The sequence below is a fragment of the Streptopelia decaocto genome (assembly GCF_964273445.1).
Source record: "Streptopelia decaocto genome assembly, chromosome: 3".
In the NCBI taxonomy this organism is placed as follows: Eukaryota; Metazoa; Chordata; class Aves; order Columbiformes; family Columbidae; genus Streptopelia; species Streptopelia decaocto.
This window is the reverse complement of record NC_138656.1, coordinates 97,152,358-97,176,660: the sequence shown is the minus strand read 5'-3', so window position 1 is coordinate 97,176,660 and position 24,303 is coordinate 97,152,358.

Genomic DNA, 24,303 nt, shown 5'->3' with positions numbered 1-24,303 from the left:
TGCCCTAGTGGCAGAAGATACAGAGAAGGCAGAATTACTGAATGCCTTCTTTGTCTCTGTCTACTCTGCCAGAGGCTGTCCCTGTACCCCTGAGACCCCGGATGAAGCCAGGTCAATGAAGGAGTTTGCTTTAGTTGATGAGGACTGGGTTAGGGAGCAATTAAATAGTCTGGACATCCATAAATCCATGGGTCCAGATGGGATGCATCCGCGGGTGCTGAGGGAGCTGGCTGAAGTCGTTGCTAGACCGCTCTCCATCATCTTTGCCAAGTCTTGGGAAACGGGAGAGGTGCCCGAGGATTGGAGGAAAGCAAATGTCACTCCAGTCTTCAAAAAGGGCAAGAAGGAGGACCCGGGTAATTATAGACCAGTCAGCCTCACCTCTGTCCCTGGGAAAGTAATGGAACAGCTTATCCTTGGTGCCATCTCACGGCATATCAAGGATAAGAGGGTTATTAGGGGCAGTCAGCATGGCTTTATCAAGGGTAAGTCGTGCTTGACCAACCTCATAGCCTTTTATGAGAATGTAACAAGGTGGATGGATGATGGCAGAGCGGTGGATGTGGTCTACTTTGACTTCAGTAAAGCCTTTGACACAGTCTCCCACAGCATCCTCACAGCTAAGTTGAGGGGGTGTGGTCTAGACAATAGAGTAGTGAGGTGGGTTGCAAACTGGCTTAAAGAGAGAAGTCAGAGAGTGGTAGTCAATGGTGTGGAGTCTAGTTGGAGGCCAGTATCTAGTGGAGTGCCTCGGGGGTCAGTACTGGGGCCAATATTATTCAATATATTCATTAACGATTTAGACGAGGGAATTGAGTGTACTATCAGCAAGTTTGCTGATGACACTAAGCTGGGAGGAGTGGCTGACATGCCAGAAGGCTGTGCTGCCATCCAGCGGGACCTGGACAGGCTGGAGAGTTGGGCGGGGAATAACCTAATGAAATTTAACAAGGGAAAGTGTAGAGTCCTGCATCTGGGCAGGAACAACCCCAGGTTCCAGTATAGGTTGGGAAATTACATATTAGAGAGCAGTGTAGGGGAAAGGGACCTGGGGGTCCTGGTGGACAACAGGATGACCATGAGCCAGCACTGTGCCCTTGTGGCCAGGAAGGCCAATGGCATCCTGGGGTGTATTAGAAGGGGGGTGGTTAGTAGATCGAGAGAGGTCCTCCTTCCCCTCTACTCCGCCCTGGTGAGACCACATCTGGAATATTGTGTCCAGTTCTGGGCCCCTCAGTTCCAGAAGGACAGGGAACTGCTGGAGAGGGTCCAGCGTAGGGCAACAAAGATGATTAAGGGAGTAGAGCACCTCCCTTATGAAGAAAGGCTGAGGGAGCTGGGTCTCTTTAGTTTGGAGAAGAGGAGACTGAGGGGTGACCTTATTAATGTTTACAAATATATAAAGGGTGAGTGCCACGAGGGTGGAGCCAGGCTCTTCTCGGTGGCAAACAATGATAGGACAAGGGGTAATGGGATCAAGCTGGAACACAAGAGGTTCCACTTAAATTTGAGAAAAAACTTCTGCTCAGTGAGGGTGACAGAACACTGGAACAGGCTGCCCAGGGAGGTTGTGGAGTATCCTTCTCTGGAAACATTCAAAACCCACCTGGACATGTTCCTCTGCAACCTCACCTAGATGTTCCTGCTCCAGCAGGGGGATTGGACTAGATGAGCTTTTGAGGTCCCTTCCAATCCCAAACATACTGTGATATTGTGATACTGTGAACTTCAATGAGACACAAAATACACTAGAGCACAGCAATACTCTCCTATGACAACATAATTTATGGAATGGCACTGACCAGCAGAACCATAAGCAGAGTAGCCCTGTTGTCCCTCTGCTCCCATCCCCACCACGATTTGTATAGAGCAGCTGGGAGGTACTGCTGCAGTGGGCAATGCAAATTTCTACAACTCCTCCTTTAATGGGACCACAGGGGCTGATATATTCCTTTGCACAGATCTTCCTAAGTTGTACCTCTGCTTCTGTGAGGCTTTGCGAGGCATCAGAATACTGGTTTGGCCTTTATATCCCTGGTTTGTACCTCCACTTTATATCTCCCTTATATCATCAGGTGCCTGGGAAGGTTTCCTGTCCTCTGTCATACTGGATTTTAATTTTCACTTTTACAAGAAAAGTGAAGGATGACTCTGGAAATTAATCTTACCCATGTTCCCTTGGGTGGTTAATCCACAAGGGTAACAGTTTGGAATAGATCCTTTTTATTGACTGATCAAGTTTTATAGCAAAACTGGACTTTTTTTGTCCCCACTATCTTTCTTAAAATGCTGTCCCAGGATTTAATCCCTTGCTGGCTAGGTATTTTAGTTTCCAAGCAAAAATTATCCCTGATCAGTTTTTCTCCTTTTGAGAACCAGTTCATGACAGATTTTTGCTTTCAGTCACTAACTCTCAACTGGATTACTTTGATCCTCAAGGTCACCAACTCTACCTACATCATATTGCTGTTACCCTCTTTATCACTGGTCTTTCGTATATTCTCCAGATTTCACATTCTCTTATTTTTTGTACTAAGGTCATGGATGATGGTATTTAACAAAATTGTTTACGAGACTGATCCTTAGGTCCCCAAGGTCTCACTCAGGTGTGGTGATGACAGCTCAGATCTCAGTATTGTACATGTGAAGTCACAGATACATCACTTTGCATTTACCTACATTTCAATTCTATTTAATTTCATCTCCCATTTTTTTTTGCTGGCCACTCACTTTTGCAAGATTCTTTGCTGTTTCTTCACAGAATTCATGGCCTGTCTTTAAAATTGTGATAAACTTGGTGGTATCAGCAAAATTTGTCACCTTGTTCCTCATCCTCTTTTCTGTGCTGAGTAGCCCAAGGATTGCAGCACAGATCTCTATAGGTATCCAGTGGTTTCCTGCCTCTGCAACAAGGGCGCCATGTACTCTGTTTCCTGTCTTTTAATCAATTATTTACCCCTTTAAAGACTTACAATTTCTTCTCATAATTTCTTGACTTATTTAGCAGCCTTTGAAACAGACTTTAGCTGATGCTTACTTGAAATCCAAGTAGACTATATCAACCAAATCTCCCTCATCACCTTTACTCTTAACCCCTCCAAAGAGCTCTGGCTGTGAAGCAAGAACTCATACTTGGCCTTCAGCCTAGTATTTCTCCTTTTATCCAAACGTGGTGTTATCTCTCCTTTACATTGTTCTTTACTAACTATTAAATGGCCTTTTTTCTTTTTCTTTTTCTTTTTTTTTTTTTTTCCCAAAACACTGTTATCTAAGAGTTGACCTAAATTTTTAAAAAAGGAAATGTTAAATAGAGGTATAGGAAATGCCACAAGTAAAACAAAACTTTTAATTGAGGTTTTATATAACATTTTTTTGATATTTTAAAATAATCTTTTTGATGTAAAAATATTGATATCACTTCACTGGTTCAGCAAAACACTTCCTTTGATTTGACAAAGAAACCAAACTAACTGTAATGATTTATCAAATATTTCAACAAAAACAATATAGAAGAAAATTAGCTATGACAGACATTCTTGTTTTTAGCAAAAGAAGTATTTGAATGTGTTTACTTTCAAAATGATAAAACAATTTCCTTCTTCAAATAACATTCTTTCTTTGTCTTATGTATTCACTAAGACTGTGCTGACAGCAGTTGTATCCTCTCCTTCTGTATCTATATTTTTGTGCCTTAGGTCTTATGTATAGAGTCTTACTGTCTTCTCTATACCTAAGTTTTCTTTCGGTGGAAACTATTAACTTTTAAATGCACTATACCACTAGCCCCTAAGTCTGTGGTCAAACTTGCTGCAGAGTTTGTCACTGAATATTTCGGTATTCTGTTGTGTCTTATCCCCTAATTTTTTTGAGATATCTGATATGTCCTGTTCCTTCTCAACTGCTGTGTATTTTAGTTTGGGCAGGTTTGTTTCTAAATGTCTTGAGTTAGCATATTGACATTAATAGCTTTTATTCTTCACAATATGAGCTCAAGCAGTAGTGAGCAGAACCTGGCATTCTGTGAGGAATGTGCTGACAAAGAAAAGGCAGCATGCTTCACAGTATTTATTAAGTGACTTGCATGAGGATGTCCATTGCACATTTACAGGGGTGCAAAATGAGGAGGGAGGGGAGTGGGCTCCTGTTTAGCTTGTTCACTTTATGATCAGCTCCAGGGCTAAATCACATCAGCATCACATGTGCATTGGTTTGTTTCTGGGCCCGAGTCTAGAGCCAAGAAGTTTTCTTGATAAGGAAAATTATTTATGGGAGAGAAAATAGTTTGTTTCAGGCTTTGAATTTTGGGGACAGCATACACAGTTAACTGGTTTGAGCTGCTTGGCCAGGGGTGATTCATTGATGAAGGTCACAAAGGTTATACAGTAGTACCTATTATACTACCGAAGAAACAAACAAGAAAAAGAAATAGAGCATTTTATACTTGCCTCATTCTAGTATATAAAACCACATACAGCATCAGGATGTGGGGAATATAAAGTACAACTTTTAATTAATCCACCTGTTTACAACTATTTGTAATCTGTCTTTCACCAGAAGTAAATATAAGCGAGGTCCCAAGTTTTAATACTTTTATATCAACTGAAAATTCATTTCAGCTGGAAAGCAGTACACAGAGAGGGAATAAATGCAGACTCTTAGACTACAGAGCATGGACTACAGGAGCATAAGGAAGCAAAATGTTTTGTTTACTCAAAACATTGATATTTCATATTTTTTTTTTTTATATCTCAGAAAAAGTGTCACATTTCCTAACTTGTGTACTTTTTTGTTCTCAGTGACAAAAACACCTGAAAGAATTTTCTGTATAATCCTAAAACAAACAAAAAAATACCATTAGCTTTGCATTGAGAATGTTTTATGTATAGAAAGTAAAGGATTATTACAAAATCTTTCAACACATAGATGTGTTGTTTGAGGGTTATCAGCTTTCCTATGGAAGATAGGTTCTCTTCTCCATATACAATTTGTAAAGATTTTTCAGGACGCTGTATCTGGCAAAAAAAGTAAATTATATCATCTGCAGATATAAGTAAAATATATGGAATTATATTTTTTATTTTATTTACCCTTTGTGGGCTTAAATAAAAATAGTCAGCAGACAAAAAAAGATTTTCAGATAAGAAGTCTTAGAGATCCATTTGTCTCTAGTTGGTTTTATGACTTGGCTCCTGCAGTAAAAATCCCATTTTAATAAAACATTTTGTCATTTTAATAACTGTGGAAAAACAGACAACAGTGAAACTCTGTCTAATGATCCCATTGCCCATAAGAAAACCGTAGGCATTAGGGGTATTTTTAAAGGAGTCTATTAAAACTCTTTCCAGAATATGAAGGGTGTGCATCTACCTTAAACCCATGTAGTCCCCCATCAGCTTCAGTGAAGTTTGATATAAATACAAGATATCATTCATTTAACTTATTTATTTATTTAACCAGACCTGAGGCCTCAGTGCTGAGAAGCCTTTTTTTTTTTCTTTCTTTTTTTTTTTTTGACATTTGGGATGTTTTACTTTCTGACACTGAGTGTTAGTAATACAGAATCTAGTTTGGATCTTTGAGTCCTTTAAAATATAAGGAAAATGTACATGCCATTTTCAGGTGAGTAGTTATGAAGAACCTCTTTTTCAACTAAATGATATGGAATCCGCTACCCACTATTTTATAGAATATTGTTATTCTATGGAATACCATCAGTGATATGGAATATAGCCTAAACAAATATGTTTCTCTTTTTCTTCCCAGTCCTGTTTTGCCTTATTGTTCATGTTGTCAAGAGTTCTGTCTGTAGTCCTTTACCTATCCATGACTGGTGAAATTAATCTCTCCCAACTTGGGCATTTAAAAAATTAGCTGTCAGGGTCCAACCAACCATCCTAGATCTGCCCTGCAGACGGTGGAAAGAATAATCACACATTCAAGTTAGGTGTCTAAGTCAAGTGAGACAAATTTCTCCTAGCAGAGCATACTACCTCTTAGGTGCCTAACCTGAAATTCTATTAATAATTGTTTGGTTAGGTAAAAAGACTGGGTTCCATAGATAAAGTTTCTAGATACAATCTATGTATTTAGCAGGTATGCACACTTCATTCTTTCTTCTAGAACCAGACTGTGTTTTGTTATGGAGCTGAGCTGCTTTATTTTTATTAGTAAATGTGAATATAGATAATTTCCATATGAAAAGATTGATTTTTTATTAATTCAGAATAAGAATTTTTCTATTATCATTGTTCTTAACTTTATTGAGGTAACATTGATGGATCTTATGATGACTCCCTGAAGAAACAGAAAACGGTTACAAGGCTGGCTGCAAAGTTCCCCTTAAGGAAGAAAATAAGCATGCACAAAGTCTCACACTTCATAGACTTTGGAGAGTAATTTTCTTGTTCTTTTAACATAATAGACTTTCATTTATAGCCCCTTTGAGTTAGCTACTGTGTAGTTAGTTGCTAAGTTCTGTCATCTTCAGTTAACACTGAATTTTCATCTAAAATGCCATAAAGTTTTATAAGCAAATAATATTAAAATATGTGTCTTTGGATCAGGGACTAAATTAGACAAAATGTCGGAGAGTACAGTAGTAAAAATAGATAAGAGGACTAGATCTGTGCAATTGATGGCAATAAGTAATTTTTAATAATTTTGTCCAGATCTTGTGGCCAAAATTCAGCAAATAACTGAAGCATGGGTTTCATTCCTACTGAATAAAGTGGAACTTCTTATACACACAAAGACTTCACATTCCTAAGCACTTTGCTTCTTATAGGCACTGCTCTTCTTGTCTCCCTTGCAAATACATGCAACCTCATCCTCCCCACTGAAACAAAAAAATAACCAGATTCTTGTTTACTGTGATCCTACAGACAGTATGCTAATAGGAGTATACAGTGCAACTTGAGTTAATAGAGACTTATCTTTTCCTATTACCAAGCACTGGACTAGTGCAAATGCACATACTGCATATCAACATTACAAAGGCATCTTGTATTTTATTTTGTATTCAGACATGCCCACCAGTTCAGTCTCACCTAAGGCTTTCTGACAGTTAATAATCTAGAGGTATCATTGCAAATCCACAGTATTCTTTTTGAATCATTGAAAATCTCATATCATTATTGAGTTGTAACAAGTTTGTTGTCTACAAGCTTTGTAGAAACAAGAATAATGGTAATTTTCAAAGAAATACAATACAGGGAGCACAGTTCAGAAGAGGCTTGTGGGTTGTTTTTTTTTGTTGTGGTTTTTTTTTTTTTGTTTTTGTTTTTTTTGTTTGGTCGTTTGGTTGGTTTTTAAGATTGCAATAATCTTAATTTATACTGAAAATGTCTCTGCTGACAGAGATATCTTTCAAACCACTGCAGAGTTTGAAGGTGCTTATTGTTCCTTCCTCAAGGATATTTGATGATACCTCCTGGCATCCTCAGATGTCTGAATCCGTCAGTATGGGAGTTCCTCTGTATTTCCAGAGTGAGGAAAAGGAAACCAGGTAATAATCGCTCCTTTAAAAGGTGACCTGATTGCACTGGATGTAGAACAGGAAGAATTCTTGTAATTAGAGGAGAAATGGTGCTGCTAAATAACAGCTCAATTAAAGAAGGATTCTATAATTGAAAAAGAAGGTATTTTTAGCCTGGGGAAATATTTGGTTTGCATTGTTCCATGATCACACTTCCTTGCTTCCTTGTTTTCTTGCTTTGTCTTCCTATTAGCTATTTGTTGTTGGGTTTTGATAAACTTATTTATTTCAGCACCTCAATAGAGGATATGTGCAATATGTCCACATGTGATACTTCACCTGTGCACTTGAGCTTATTTTGCTATATAACTGTAGCGACTCCAATGAAGTCAATGAGAATGTGATTAGACTGAATTAAAGTCTGCTCAGCTCAGTTCATCTGTGGTACACAAGTGAAGGTTCATTGTAGCTAATTTTGGATGTCTAAAAGTCATTTTGTCTAACCTTCTTCTGCAGAGAATGGAGAGATAGTTGTACACAGGGAACAGTTCATGCCATCCTGAGTCAGAAGATATGAATTACTCTCTGAACGCTCCCCTTTCTAACCTCTGATTTTAAAGTGAGATAAGATGATTAGCTTTTACTTAAATAAAGTCACATGATATGTCTATAATTGCTTGTAAATCTAAGAATGCGTAGGAACAATGAGGTAATACTGGTATGTTAAAAACACAAATTGGCATATATAATTGTTAAACTTACCTAGGTTCACTAAACTTCCCTTTGAATTTAACTGTAAGGCAACTACAACTAGTAGATTGTGAATGAAATGAAGAACAGCTGTGCCTTCATAACATAAATTTCTTGGGCAGGGGAAATCATTCAATCAAGTTAGTGAGAAAATTAGTGTCTTTACCTTTCATTTTTTCTCTTGTCTCTGAAAGGATTTTCATTAGGACTGACAGAACTGATGATACTGAATTTGCAGACCAGGGACTTTCCATAGTTGATCTGTGAAATCATGGATGTGCTTCACACTTAGTTTCTATAGATAATTGAATCTGGTCTATCATTAAACTCATTATTTCAGATTTTCTTTAAATTGTGCAGCTGTGATTAACATAGACAGTGTGTTGCTGCCTACCTTGGTCATGTGACAGACCAGAAAAAAGTATGAAGAATTCATGATCTCTTCCTGCCTCAAGTGATTAATAACTAACTTCTAAATTTACCCTCTTGCTTTCTGACTCAGAGGCTGGAGAATCCAAGGCATGGTTTCCTCACTGTGCTGTGAGATTTCAGAGAAGCAGATACAGGTGCTTCCTTGTGAGGCTGCTCAGCATCCCTCTATGAGCTGATGCAAACAGGCTGTGGTGTTATTAGTAACAGCCTCATTGTTGATATTATGCCAACCTGTGCTCATAGAGAGGGGTTATACTGTGACTCTTATGTGTTTCAATTATCTGGGAAGAGAACATTCTATTTCCAAATCAGTTATTTATAGGCTATAAAACACATATGCACATATTGTGGTATGATTTTACATTAGAAAATGTTAAATTGAATTTTCCCCATGTTCTTTCAAAGTGTGAAATGAAATGAATTTAACATGCATACTAATAACATTCTGCTTGCTCTCTTTAGAGAAAGCATGTAGTTTTAAAATGCTTTTTCTAATATTCATTTTTCCACCAATTAGGTCATTCCTTTCATCAAGAGTGATTAAAACTAAGTCTCTGTGCTCATAAGCTTTTCCTGTGCAGATGAACACTCATGTCTTACTAATAGTAGTAGTATAAAGCACACTATTGGGAAAACCTAGCTATCTAAAAAATGGGTTCATAGATGGACAGATAGAAAGACAGATGAAAAATATTGCTAATCTTCATCACTAAAACCATGAACATTCACAACTGTTCTACAGTTCAGGATTGAGTGCCCTAAAGCAAAACTAGATATGTGTTTGCAATTTAATAGTTTTTCTTACTGGCAAAGACATTTTGATAAATCAGAAAAATATAGCATGTTATGTGATACTTCCAGCAAGCTGCTCCTATCTTTTGGCTGCAGGAACGGTCCATATGTTTGACATCCTTTATGTAACCCAGTGATACATCATTAATTGTAATTTCATGCCAGGGTGATTGGCGGGCTCTGTGTACAATGACAGTAACTACTGCCTCCTAAAATTCTTAGACAAACTATAGGAAAATATTCTTCTGTCCCTATAATCTAAAAAATGTATAGCGCTCACCAAGTAGAACATTCTTGTGCTTTAAAATGAAAGCAGCCTGGCTGTGGGTAAAAAAATTTGCTTCACAGGGAGCTGCAGAAAGGATAGAGAAATATGTCTTTAGAATCTGAGAATTATTTCCTGTGGTAACTGGAACTGCTATTAATTTAAAATTCACTCCTCATTTATTAATCTGCAATTTCCTCTAGGGAATTTTTTGTTAATAGTCACCAGCATTCATCAAAAACAAAACAAAATCCTTTCTTTTCCCTAGTCCTTAATTTTCTCTCACACTTTAAAACTCTTAACCTTGACAAGGACTTGATGCTATTACATGTGTAAGGAAACAATTAAACCTCTTGCACTGCTGGAGTCTGCCCAGTTGTTGATACATACAAAGTCCACAGCACCAAGGATTTTCTGAAGCCTGTGATACCTCAGAAAACTGATTTGGTTTTAGTTTCTTCTTTCTTTCTTGTGCATCTCAAATAATTCAAAACTTTGAATACAGATGTAAGTCTGGGAGAAGAAGTTAGCAGTCTGGATGGCAAATTGAACTTCAAACAGAAAGAGAGGTTTTGGGAGGTAAAGGGCAGCCAGATTTAGGCTTATGTATGTATTTCTCTTAGCTCAAAATGATTTGCTTTCTGTTAAAACTCAAAGCATTCATACTTGCTTGATAGTTACAGATCAGGCAATGACTTTTAAGTATGCTAATTTGCACCAACTGAAGATTTGTCCCTCTGTTTCCAAACGTGTTTTCCAGCTGTCATATTGGTCTGCACCACACAGTTTGCTGACTGTACTGTCACTACTTCTCTAGTTTAAAATAGAAAGGTTTGGTTTACTTCATGAACAGAGATTGCCACTAAAAGAGAAAAATAATGGTAGGCACACAGTCTTAACATGACGGTAACGATATACCAATTCCCTGTTAGTTATTGTAATACAGATGCTTGCCCTGTCTACATCCACAGTTGCATGCCTGAAAGTGCTGTATGATTTCCAAGCAGGTTCATTAATTTACTAGCCTGTTAACTTGAAAAACAAAGAAAACAAACTGGTTTAGGTTTATTTATTAAGTCCTGAAAATGCATCTCCGTTATTTTATTGAGTGGCTGTGGGCTGAAATGTGACATACCTTTGGGAAAAACAAATCAAGGTCTATTTAAGTGGTTGTTTACTTCAAGAAATGCAAAACATGCTGTTTGAAAAGCTGAATCATTAAAACAATTGCAATGGGACACAGAGCTTTTCACACTGAGATGAAAATCTTTACATAGATCGTTTAATCTGTTTATACCATAATTTCTGCCAAGGCATCAGATCATCAGGGTAGTGAACTTCAGCTTGATGTAAGTTGCTGGTCAGATTGACCTACAGCTAGATACTTCATAATCTTTTACAAAGAGATAGTATCTTAAATTAATTGTAAAATTTTGCACTTGTAGCTACACTCCTGTCTTTCCTGGAACTAGGTGTATATGCAGGGTGGTGGTGCGGGTGTTGGTGTTCACTCACGATGTTTAATTTTAATTCTGAAGGGATAAATTTTGCACTTTGCCTTCAAAACAGATAAGCTTTGTGTTTGTTTCCAACCTCATGTGGAAGAGTGCTCCAAAGCTCCTTCTGTTAGCATAGTTACCCGCCTAGTTGGTATCTCCACCACCCCTGAGGAGCGGGTGTTTTCACACAGTGAAAAATTATTATCCCTGAAGTAACCTAGATCTAGGTCTTTGAAGATTAGGATTAGAAAAAGGAATACAATTTAGCATTCACTCAAGAGCCAGCATATCATTCACAGCACTGGGATGATGTACCGAAATTGACTTGTTTTGCTTAGCAAGCAGAGTGACGAGTTTTGATCAGCTGCCCACTGAAGGCTATTGTTGGCACGACCAGCACAGAATACTCTAACAGCAGAGCCTGGAAGCCATGAATATGTACAAAGTGATTGCCAAGTCAGCATTTGAGAGGATGTTCATAGGAACAGCTTGCTGGCTCATGGTGGATGGGAGAATCTATTTTTGACAGATTTCATACTTGGGAGGATGTCAGCTAACTCTGAGGCTGTGAAGTCTCTTGATGGTCAGAAAACAGACCCCTCATTTGAGGATGTTGTCACAGATTTGGCTAGTTCTTACAAATGTTACCCTTTTCTGTCTAGCTTCGCTTCTGTCTTGTTCAGATTTAGTTTCAGCCAGCTGAATTTCAATTCAGAAGCTGATCTCCTGTAGGCACTGAGGCAGATGGGAAGCAGTGCTGTTAGGATATGATGTGAAAGATGGTTTGAACTGAGAGTCAGTAACATACTGTTCACTGTGGTGTTTCAAAAAATATCTGCTGGTATTTTTACATATATGGCTACTAGAATAAAACAGAAGACTGGAGAAGTTCACCAGTAAGGGGCCCAAGATAAGAGGTACTGTTACCAGTCACAAATGTTTTGGGTCATTCACAGTGGAATGATTTGATCCAGCCTTGTGCAGTTCTCTTGTTGCTACGTGACGCTGCATGCCATGACTAGTAGTCGCAAGACCCAGTAGCAGAAGTATGGGAATGTTATCATAGTCTGGGACTAACATGTTGTTAATACAAAAAAAAAAAAAAAAGCAGAATTGTTCCCTAGCGCTCCCTGTCTTTTAAATATGGTTTGAACCTCATTAACAAATGATATGATGGAAGGTTTATGTGAAATTAGTTAAGTGTCCTTTGTCACTGTTTCCTCTGGGAGGTGGATTTCAACAAAGGAAAAGTATAACAATCACATACAAAAAGCTGTTCTGCCATCTGTTTGTTTATTTTTACAATGGTCTATATTACAGATTTCTATCTGAGAGAAAAAACAAACAAACAACTATTAAAACTTGTTAAAGTTTTCATTTCTTCTTCTATTTGCATTTCAAATAAATATGGAATAATCTGACACGTAACAGTGACAATAATAAAATAAACTGATGAAAAGAGTCAGGAAAGGATGTCTTATTTATAGTCAATTTTCAGTCCTTGCAGACCTACAAGTCAAGAATAAATTGGATGGGATAGAATTTTGTAAATATCTGAAGTAACAAAATTGCTTCTTGTGAGGGCTAGTCTTTTCATTTCTGTATCTAGAACAATCACTAAGGAATTGTTGATTTAAAAAAAAAAAAAAAAAAACTTCAAGGAACAAGCAATATTACACTTCTGTATTGTATCTTTTTCCACAGGGAAAAAGGGGAATTTTAGGGGTATGCGTACAGAAAACGTTCAGCTCTTTTTTTCAGAAAAAGAGATCTAGATATCTCTGTGATGGAAGGGACAAAGTCAGGTCCATCCAGAAATAAGGAATCCTATGAAATATCATGTTACAGACCTAGTACTGTCTCACCTGGATGACTGTATGTTGTTCTTGTCCCCTGATGATAAAACCTGAAATTTTACTAGTTGGCAGAGCTGCTTCTGATATCCCACAGTGGAAAATAAATTCAATCTTTCGCTGTTCTTCATGCAAGCAGTGGTCCATTCAAAGGAACAATGGGGTAAAATCTGAAATGGCCGGGGGTAATAAACATTCAAATTTGATATGAGCTCAGAAAACTCTGAACTATCTCCTCAGTCCTGAGAGAAGAGTATGGAAAAAAAAAATAATATGCTAATCTGTAAAGCAGAGATGATCTAGAATTTTTTTAAGCATCTCTGAAATCAGATATGCCAAAAAAGTCTTCCCAGCCTTGCCCTCCCCTGCTAAACACTATCACTACAAAAGCTTATATCCATTATAGTATGCACCTGTGAGCTATGCTCTCCATTGATTTTACCTACAGAGTCCAAATAATTGCAGGCTTGTTGTTTGTGCTTTTGTTTTGTGTCCGGTGATGCTGGATGAAGGGACTGTTAGCTCTGTGGAAAACAAAAACAAGGAACTGATGTTTCTACCCAAATCACGTTCTTCAAAGAGTAGGTGTAGGTCTATCTGAAAAGCTGTATAATGAAAAAAAAAAGAAGAAAAGAGGAAAAAAAAGAGAAAAAAGGGTGTCCTGTACAACAGATCATTGCTGGTCTGGGCACCGAATAGCCACACATCACACAAATCACAGTAGGGCTTCTTACTGTTAACAAGGAAAGTATTTTTCAGATTAAGAACTGAGAGCAAAAGTTACCTTGCTAAAGCATTGGAAGTGCAAGACAAGGCTCGTGGAATGAGAATGGATTGCAGGGTTAACAGAGGCACCCTCACATGAGTGAATTACTTATAGACTACAAAATAACGATAATAAATTTGAAGAAATCTGAGGACTATTTTGGGAATTTATCAAACCTTGAAAACAGGCCATGTATGTAAGCACAAAAGATTAACACACTTAACCCTGGTCTCTGCCTCTCCTTTTTTTTTCTTTCTAACATCATGCTTTGGCACACAAGGAGAAAAAAAAAAGAGTAGAGCTTCAGTGGTTCAGTGGTTGGTTTCCAATACAAACAGGAAAAAGTAAACAGCAATTTGAATAATGCTTCTGTATAGAGATAATACTTCTCATTCTATTATTAAAAATACCCTGTATTTATTTTAGCTTCATATTTATTATCAGTCTGTTTTACTTTCTCTTTCTGTATTAGCAGATTCAAATGAATTAGGATTTGGTACTAACAACAATTGTAGGGTGTATGGGGGTTGTATATCAATGGCTTTCATCACTATAAGCCATGCTTGGGCAAGAGTATGCTGCAGAGTAGCTGCAAAACCATTCAGAGCCAGTCTTTGCTTTGAGAGGAGATGTGTCACATAACAGTGCTCACTGGTGCCACATGAAGCAAATCTCCTTCCAAATATTTGCATCTGATTCCTGAAGAGAACAGAATGCAAGTAGCACTGTAAAGATATACAACACATTGGATGGTGTAGAGTTGGTCCTGACATAATTTCAAAAGATTTGGTTGAGATCTTGTCCACCTGATTTTAGTGCTGAACAGTTCACTGGAATGGACTTTCCCTCCATCAGCTACCGAGGAAGCCCATAACAACCAAAATCCTAACTCAAGTATGTCTCTGGTATTAGTTTAGATGAATTCTATTTTTACAGCTTAACTCAGCACAGCAAAACAACAGGGCCATGTGGCTGAGGATATACAAGTAAAATGCAAGTTTTATGCAAGATAAGTGGTGCACTAAGAATAAAAGTGAGCTCAGCAAATACTTCAAGAAACAGTGGACACAAACAGCAGTAATGTCACATTGGCAGTGACTCCAACTGGAAACAAGCAGAGAAGAATAATCAAAAGCCTTCATTCCCATAGAATTCAGAATACATGATAGATAGACAAGTTATTATTTTCATAGTCCATTAGAAGGCAGGGATATAGACACTATTATAAAGCACATTAGGTTTTCTTAGGAGTCACTACATATTTCTGGCAGAAACATGGTTTTATACAGAATTTCTGTTCTGGAAGATGTCACTGTATAACTAGATACTTTAAAAAGTACAGAACTGAAATGGAACCGAGGTGTTTACATCCAAAAATAACCATTCAGCTGCTGCCTGATCTTGGTTTAACTCTCATCTCCATGTCTCTGGTTGGCTTCCTAGTCTTCTCCTGCCTGGAACAGTTCATCTCTGCAAAGCTAATGAATGCATAAGATTAACTAGATTTAGAAACTATATATTCTTCTATGATCCCTGAAAGGTGTGATCTATCAATTTTCTTAACATGCTAAGCTTCTTTAGCAAGCAGTCTTTAAAAAGATCTCAGTAACTGTGTTTCCTGTATTAGTCAACTGCTGTATTAGTCACTCAGAAGTGGAAAAACCTGTGTTTAATTGATTCTTCAGTCTGAAGAAATTCAAACCACTTGTTCCAAAAGGCTGCCCTCAGGACTCAGCATTTGTCTAAGATGGATGTGGAAAAGTGCAGGTAGAATCAAAGGTGAAGGAAGGCTTTTCCTGTTGGAGGTATTGTGCAGAAATGAATTTACGATTCCTGTGGTAGAGAGCACAGAAAGCAACAGCTCCACTCCCTTTTTTCATGAGTCTTTTTCAAATACTGGATAAAGATTTCTAACACTTAGAAGAATACTTAAGTCTCCATGCCATGGATTCAACTAATCTTTTTTTTTCCCCTCTTCTTTCCTGCTGTTCCCCAAATTAATTTCATTAACATAAATGTATTATGTAAATGAGTTTGAGAAGTTACATTAAGTTTTCTTGCCTCACATTGGCATTCAACTGTATGCTACAAGATAATTCTGAATAAGATAGAAAAACTGGTAGCAAGGAACAGTAAACAAATACAGAGCAGGGAAAAATCCAACACTGCTTTAGGTTAGAGTGACACCCCAGATGTCAGTGGAAGTTGGACAATTAAGATGTGTTAGCTGGGAACAGACAGTAGGGAAAAAAAGATAACACTATATAATCACAGAATGATATAATAATTTAGGCTGAAACGGACCTTTGGGGGACATCTAGTACAACCTTGTACTGCTCAAAGTAAGGGTAACTTCAAAATTACACCAAATTATCCAGGCCTTGTCCAGTTCAATTCTGACTGTTTCCAAGGACAGAGTCTACACAGCCTCTCTGGATATCCCCTTTCAGGGCTTGACCACTCTCAGAGTGAAGAGTCTTTTCCATGTATCTAGGCTGAATTTCCTTAACTGTAACTTGCAATGATTGCTTCTCATCCTGTCACTGCACCTTCACAGCAAGTTGGGCTCCATCTTCTCTATCACCCTCTTTAGGCAGTGGAAGACTGCAGCTGGATCCTTCCCTCCCCTTGTCACCAGACTAAAGAAATTCAGTTCCCTCAGGCTTTCCTTGTATGTCCTATGTCCAGCCTCCCAAGCATTTTAACAGTCTTCCTCTAGACACTCTCTAACTTGTGCATATCTATCATTCACAGTAGTGCCACAAACCAGATATAATATTCCAGAAGCACGCACAAAAGTTCTTGGGAAGATGTAAATAAACACTTCCCTTGATTTACTGGCTATATCATAGAATCATAGAATGGTTTGGGCTGGAAGGGACCTTAAAGATATCTAGTCCCAAAACCCCTGCCACGGGCAGGGACGCCTTCCACTAGACCAGGTTGCTCAAAGCCCCATCCAGACTGGCCTTGAACACTTCCAGGGATGGGGCATCTACAACTTCTCTGGGCAATATCCTTAATAATGCAGCCCAGTATATGATTAACCTTCTTCACCATGAGGGTGCATGCTGACACAAGTTCTACCAATCCCTCAGGATCACCAGGCCCTTTTCTGCAGAGCTGTTGCTCCATCCAGTCAGTCCACAGCCAGTACTTTAGCATGCTTTATTCAATTTCAAGTGCAAGACTGCATTGCCCTTGCTGAGTTTCATGAGATTTTTGTCAGGCAACTCCTCCAGCTAGCGGAGATCCCTCTGAACCCCTGCATAACAACTACTGCTCTCAGTCATTCAGATCGTACAGACATATACATAACTTAATATCTGAATTCCAATATCTGCATAATTCAAGGACTACTTAGAATAAAAATTTTGCAATAAAATATGGCAATGACAATTAACAATAAAAGATTTTCACTGAAAGCTAAAGTATATTCCAAGTAAAAGGTCATTTTGGTATGATATAAAAATGTTCAGTAAAAGTATATATCTATTAAATGAAAGTATGTTTAACTTTGATTTGGGGGGAATGAAGGGGCTTGTTTCACCTTTTGTGTGTGTGTGTGTGTGTGTGTGTGTGTGTGTGTGTGTGTCAGCAACACTGTTGTGCTGCTTTGATTTGGCCTCAGTTTAGAACTACATTTTGTCAATGTCTCTGCTCATGTTATTGTAGTTCATAATGTCCATGACCTTTCCTTTAGATTTCTCAGTTTCTGGCTAATCACACACATCCCTTGTAACAGCGTGCCTTCAAGTTACAAATCATCTTCTACCAAGAGATCCTCTGCAAATTGATAATAGACCATGAAAATATTTTTCCAATACCAGAAAGTAATTCTACATATTTTCTTCAGGTTTTATCCTCAGAAGCAGCTCTGGATATTACAGTAATTCTGTTAAATAAGGTAGGACTTTCAAATCAGGTTGTCTTGTTTGTAGTCTAAGTGTGAATTTTGATACTCTTCTCTAAGAAATCTGAAACATAAAATCCAATTGCCATAGTTAGGTGAAGGCAATCTTACCAATTATGTCCCAAATACAAACTAAACAACTCTTCTAGGTATCTGCCACAACAAATATTGCATGTGCACATAGGTGTGCCACACGTATTTAAAGGTAATCTGGTGATCTCCCAGATATAGTATATTATTTATTCTGATTTTTTTAGTCTGTGCATAGATCTTTTTTTTTCTTCTATACTGAGCTGTATACTGACCAACAATATGCAGATTATTAGAGTTTTCAAGTGATCTTTAAGTGTTCACATTATGATTCATAGAATTATAGAATGTTCTGAGTCAGAAGGGACCCACAAGGATTATTGAGTCCAACTCCTGTCCCTGCATATGACAACATCTGTTTTATCTATGTGTCCTCTGTAATGAACCTACTAAGATCTTATAGCCTTTGACTTCAGGTGCGAGATACTTTCCTAGGGTCATGGCTCAGGGGATAATCTTGGTATATTTACTCTTCCCTGTCTCTGTAAAATGCCTTTTTTAAATCACTGCCCTGTGGTTTTTTTGCATGCACCCTCTTTTTAAGACCATTTCCTCATTTTAAACCCAAATGGGGCATACTTAATTCTAGCTCCGGTGCAAATTCCATATATAGGCACAAAATTTTTATGCACACAATGTAAAAGCTACAGCCTTCTTCCCTGTATCAGAATATTGACTCAGATTTTTTAGGTTAAATGGGGTAAAATGTGTAATATCCAATTCAGATAATATTTTGTTTTAGTGGGGATAACTTTTTTTTTTCTGACCAGAGTAAATAAAGAGTTTCGATTATTTATTTTCTGCCAAATGTGTTTTTCTTAAAGCAACACTATTACCATTGCTTCTGGAAGCACATTGGCTTGTATACCCATATCCAACTTGAAATTAGTTTGTGTCCTATTTGTTTTTTATGTGGTTATAGTTACGCAACTGCAAAGAGTTCTGCTTAACTAGAATAGATATTATCACTCCTTGCACAAGCATTTTGTCTTCTACTGATGTCTGCAAACTCCTGCTGTGAAGCATAATCCTTTGCAGTTTTGACTTTTTCTTGGTTTATTCTGGAAGGCAGTGGCATGTCCTGCTTTAGCAGACTGTCATTTGAGTCCTGTCATATGAAGCTCTGCAGCAATTGTCTTTTATTCTCCCATACTGGACACTTTTGCACCCACAGCATCAGATCCTTGATCAACTAAGCTTAGCTATATGACTATTTTATCTTAGAACAACCTTGAAAAAAGATTAATTTTAGTTAGACTCTGTTTCTGTGGATTTTTCTTTTCATTTTCTCATTCTCTTTCTCACTGTGGTTTGGTCTCATATCAAGAGCTGAAAAACCTTCAAACTTGTTTCTCTTTCATTTAATAATATTTTTTTTCAGTTACTTGAGTGCAATTTTTACCTTCCTTTTGTATTCTTTAGTTTCATTTATATTGTCAGCCCAATTTAGTTTTGGGTTTTTTTAAGAGCCCAGTTTGACTCATGAAGAGGATGTGAAATTTTATTAGCTGTTAAAAAAGAAGTTAACTATAACTTTAAAAGTGACCCTAAGGTGAGTAGTTTAGATGCCCAGCTTTCTGATATCTGTGTTACAGAGGACAAATCCCACCATAAGTGTCCCATCTCAGCTATTTACCTAGTCTTCCTCCATAGTGAAAGGAGAGTTCTCAGACTCTGCATAAGACAATTCTGCTTACCTGTCTTGGGCTTTATTTTAGCATGAGTTTAATGGCTTGTGGCAGTTACACATGCCCTTACATGCTTTAAACATACAGGTGCTGGCTCTTTCACGCCTTATTTTCACACCTCTTGTTCCCCACTGTGGCTGTTGTCGTGTACACAACTTGGTCAGGTGCTGACCATCAGGTCCCACTCCCCGGGGTGTGGTCATTTGAGTAACATAGTTTCCTTGGCTGGGGGAGCAAGAGGGGTGAGACCTCTAGTCAACAGACAAGGTCCCAACCAATGACACATCCCAGGCCCAGAGGAGCTTCTGGATCATGCTTTTATATGATCACAGCTCAGATCTGACCAGGCTATAAATGATGCCCCACCACTCTTTGGGTGGTGACCACTCCCTTTGAGTGGTCTTCTTGGAGCAGTGGGACTGATTGGAACCTCTCCCCTTAAATCAGGGACACTGTGTAAAGAGACTTCCTTGGACTGAGTGCCCTCATTTTCTCTTCAGTTAGTGATTATTTCTTCTGAATATATCCTTGAGTGAACCCTTGTCCCCCTCTGGGTGAGTGATCCTATCTTCTGGGTACCCTTGAGTGACAGTTTCCTTTTTGAAGTGAGTGTGTGCCTGCTTCGGATCATCATTCTTGTGTGTTGTCATATAGTAATAATATTCCTGACTGGTATATTGAACCTGCAGCTTGTTAAATGTTGTCAGAATATTAATTGATTTTAGATTACCCCCATTTCTCATTGGTTTCTGCCATTTGATTTTGGTCTGACATTTAGTTTCTGTTTCAGCTGCAATTTGAAGCTAGTTTGAGATTATCATTTGCTTAGAGTAATTTTGGGGTGCTTCCATGACATGGATCTCTGGTGCTCAATCCCACTGATGTCCTCAGAAGTAGAGCCAAAATATATCTAGACGTCAAATTGTCAGAGAGATTTATATCCTTTGTCTTGTTAGTGTTGGTTTGATACAGCACTGACTATGGGAGCAACATTTAAAACCAATATTGCAGTTACCAAGTGCTGTACAGGACAGGCTTAGTCTACACTTTATGGTGCAGATGTAAATTTAGTGTTTTTATAATTAAACAGTAAGACTGAAAAGTCTGAAACATAATTGGAAGAGAACAGCATCTGTCTTCATGCATAATTCCATAGCTGCCGTCTGTAGGCAGAATTCTCTATCCCAGTGTCTGTTGCACAGTTGTAACTAGAGGTATGCATGTTAGGATTTTGAATGCTCTTACTTGAAATAAAATACAACAAACCAACCAATCTCAGCATATTTGGAAAACAGCTCTCTTAGTATTACTAATGATTCTTCTGAGACTGGAAGGAATGGTGAAGGGTTTCTGCAAAAAGAGAATATAAAGCAGTTTTAAATAGAATATTTAGAAAATACAAGGTCTTTGTATTCCACATGTGTTTGCAGCAATTATTATAATTGCTTTGGGCAGCTGACTTGTTGAGGGTGAATTACTGAATTAATTTGAGTATCAGAAGATCCAACTTTAGCAATGATTCTCAGTGGCAGCTGTGACTCTAGAGTTATTGACTTCTTAATTGTTAGCCATTCCCTTTAGTTTGAAACTGAAAAAAGAAACTGAAAAGGAGCTAGAATAGATCTGAACATTACAAAATATATGCATAATATTTTCAAATCTTAATAAAGATGTTGGTTTCTGTACTAGAACATGAAGTGGTTTAGGGAAAAAATCTTGAAATAAAAACTGTACACTGAATATTGTGATTATCAATATAAAACTAAGTGGGTTATATTGATAAAGTGTTCTTTTGGAGATGTTCCACCTGTATTATTCACACAAAGAATAGCTGTTCAGCAATAGTCAAAAGCTTCCTAAAACACATGAAATATTATCTAATCTGAATATGTTTATCAATAGTTAATACTATGGTGAGTGCTTAATCACAGTTTGTACTGTTCTGTTCTCTTAAAAAGTAGTCCAATAATATCTTGGAAAACAATGTTGGTCTGTTTGCATTCTTCATTAATTATCATGTACACTTGCACAACAACAAAATTAACCATCAGAATGAGAAACTCTAGCAATGTGCCTGAGCTGAAGATCTGCCAAAAATCTTCCAGCAAATCTCAAGCAGAATTCCAATGGCCAAAGTCTATTTCATCAAGAAAGTCACACCTTAAAATTGCCTAAAAAGGCGAGCTACCTTGACCACAAATGTGTTATACAATCAATATTGTGTGACATTAGCAGAATGTACTACTGGTATTCTTTGAACTGTTCCAAGCAAAACTCTGTTCTTTAATCATTCTTTAAAAAAATCCTGGTTTAATAGACACTTAGTTAGAAATATTGGAATTATCTGTTTTGCCTAACCCCGAATAAAAGGATTAGGTTTCTATTTCCTTGCTGTTTATTCTTGTTCCCCAAATTAAGATATCAATCCAAGTAAAAATGAGTAGTTGGAAAACATCTCAGGCTGGGGCCTGGAATAGAGAATGTACAGGGAGGGAAAACATAAATGAAATTACAATGCAACTGTATGGTTATCAAATATTTTGCTGCCAGAACAAATTCACCAGAAATAACATGTTGATCCTAATTCTCAGCTGGCTTGCCTTTCTGATTTCTTAACAGAGTAGTGTAATATATATATATTTACAGAGCAAATGCTGGAATGCACAAATATGAATTACACTCTGGCAGAAAATGAATTATAGCTGAGAAACAGACCTCTTTAGTGTGTAGCATATTAAGGGACAAAAAATGATTCATTTTAAACCATTTCTTAAAAAAATGAATATGCAATTTCTCTTAGGTTTACCTCTCTTTTACAAAACAAGGTAATTAGTACATAAAGACAACATACAAAATAACATGAAGACATCATATAAACCAACATGAATGCATCATAAAAGCCATAGCTGTTTCAAAAAGACAGACTATTTTCTTTGGTTGTGTTGCCATAATTTGTATTTGTTTCAGAGGTATATTAAAATAATCCATTAATTAATTAGTGTTATTTAAACCCCAGTAAATTTGGATTAAGTTCAGGTATTTAATGAGCACCCATATAAAACCATGAAATAACATAGTGATTGCGATGATCAAAGACTGCAGGACTGATCATTTACAAGTTTGTTCATGACCATGATGCCTATCTGAATCTGGTTTCTAGGGGCATTTGCTTCACTACCACACAGGTGCTTCCAGCAGCCTCTGAAAATAGTCATAAGGAAGTGTCACAGTCATCAGTCAGCACAGCTGCAGTCCCAGGTCACTTCAGAGAATGTTGGCATTTGTGATTTACCCAGCCTGGTAAATATCAAGCAGCTCAACTGGGGTCAGTGAAACAGTTTAGAAACTGCAAATTACTGCAACTGTTGTCCTAAACTTAGTTGGCACTTTGGTTTGCTGCAGTAATAATTATTTTTGGAGACCTTTACTTCACTGTATTTAGTCATTGCTGGTGAATGCAGTTCAGTTGGCAGCTAGATACTCCTAATGTTGCCTATCAATATTACACCGCTTACTGCTGAAGTGTTTTTTAAACAAGTCATTTGCTTAGCATGAAGTGCTTTCTATGCATTAGTTCCTTACAACACATATCTACAACTTTATGTGTTCAGGATTTCAGGAGAGGATGACTTTGCATTTTAAGAACTCATTCAACAGAAATAAAGCTGTACAAAGACCCTAAGTTTGAGTAGCTAAGTCCAGAGTTATGGCAAGTCCACTTAGGTCTGTCCTTATATGGATCTCCTTTCAGTACACTTCATTAAAGCATTGCTGAATATTCTGTCTTTTTTATATTCTGCTCAGGAATGACCGAAGATGCATCACATGGAAAATTTTTGATATTTTCTGTATTGTTAATAGTAAGTGTCTGTCCCCATATCACTTAAGAGAATATAAGTGCATGTGCCAAGTAAAGCCAAGTAAAGGTCAATGTTATGGTGTGTTTACAGAGATTGAAATCAGGAAGAACAACAGCAAAACAGCTGCTTTAGACACAAAAATTAGGCATCATCATAAAACACTTTTACTCTAAAAAAAAGTAAACAGAGCCACAGCACTTATTTTTATGACGTTAATCTGGGAATATTGTTTATTTAGCTTTAGTTGGTACAAATCTGTTCTGTTGAAATGCTCAATCGAGTTTTACAGAAGTGGCTGGGAAAATAGATGTCATTATCTTCAGGTCTTGCTCTTTCTGCTCCGCAAGTGCAACCATCTGCAAACAGCAGCTCTTTAACAAAGACTCTGATGATGCATACAAACAAGATAGATTAAAAAGTTTGAATGAGTGGATTCTAATCTTTACTCCCATGATAGATCATGAACTGCATGATCTAATTTTAGTGCAAAGGAATCTTCAGACAGTGATGGTGCGATGAGTCATCCAACCAAACCACCATGCCGTTATCAGATAATATTGGTCTGCTTATTTAGCTGTCTTTTTTTTTTTTTTTTTTTTTTTTTCAGTAGACATTGAATGCTAGAGCAAGTGACATGTTTGCTCTCAGTCTATAACAAGGCGAAACTTCTGTTTATACTACCCTGGTGTGGAAAAATATCTTAGCAGTACTATTGTGCTCTGAATGATTAATAGGCTAGATACACAAAAAGATATAGGTACCACATGCTTTTGTGTTACTGCATGCTGAGCATAGCTATGACAGGCATTTCTCCCTCTCCAACCCCAGTAACCTAGTGTTTTAGTCACTCAAAAAAGGGGAGACTACGCTTAACACTATAATCTGCCAGTGGATCTCAAGCACACGATTGTCATTGCTCCA